This window comes from Aptenodytes forsteri, unplaced genomic scaffold, assembly GCF_000699145.1.
Source record: "Aptenodytes forsteri isolate BGI_AS27 unplaced genomic scaffold, ASM69914v1 Scaffold118, whole genome shotgun sequence".
NCBI lineage: Eukaryota > Metazoa > Chordata > Aves > Sphenisciformes > Spheniscidae > Aptenodytes > Aptenodytes forsteri.
In genome coordinates, this window is record NW_008795859.1 from 2,616,675 (window position 1) to 2,616,974 (window position 300).

The window sequence follows — 300 nt, forward strand, 5'->3', positions numbered from 1 at the left end:
CTTACCCGGGTTGAGGGGAGTCCCGGGGATGTGGGCGTTCAAGAAGTTGGGCTAAGACATTCCCAGAGACATGGCCAGCGGGAGGAGGAGAAGCGTCCTGAAATTCAGTGAAGCGTCTCCGTGTCTCCCAGACACTTTGGGTTGTTTACAGCAGTAGCAGCACCGGCAAATATGGCCGTCAGTTATATTGACACCCACAATGCAATATATCATCCATACATCATGAGGAGACGCGGATCCAAAAACTTTGGGGGAGACGAGGCAGCCACCCGCCGCGGCGGCCCGGCGCCCCCCGCCCCG

The 300-nt window shown here is 58.0% G+C and overlaps 1 protein-coding gene across 1 annotated transcript in view; it reads right to left on the reverse strand.

Moving 5' to 3' along the window:
- The window catches only part of CDK2AP1 (cyclin dependent kinase 2 associated protein 1), a 15,069-nt gene extending 14,776 nt beyond the window's left edge, over positions 1 to 293 (reverse strand). The window contains exon 1 of the mRNA XM_009283919.2: positions 6 to 293. The gene's annotated coding sequence lies outside the window, so the exon portion shown is untranslated. The remainder of the gene's footprint in view (positions 1 to 5) is intronic.
- Positions 294 to 300: the final 7 nt, after the last annotated feature.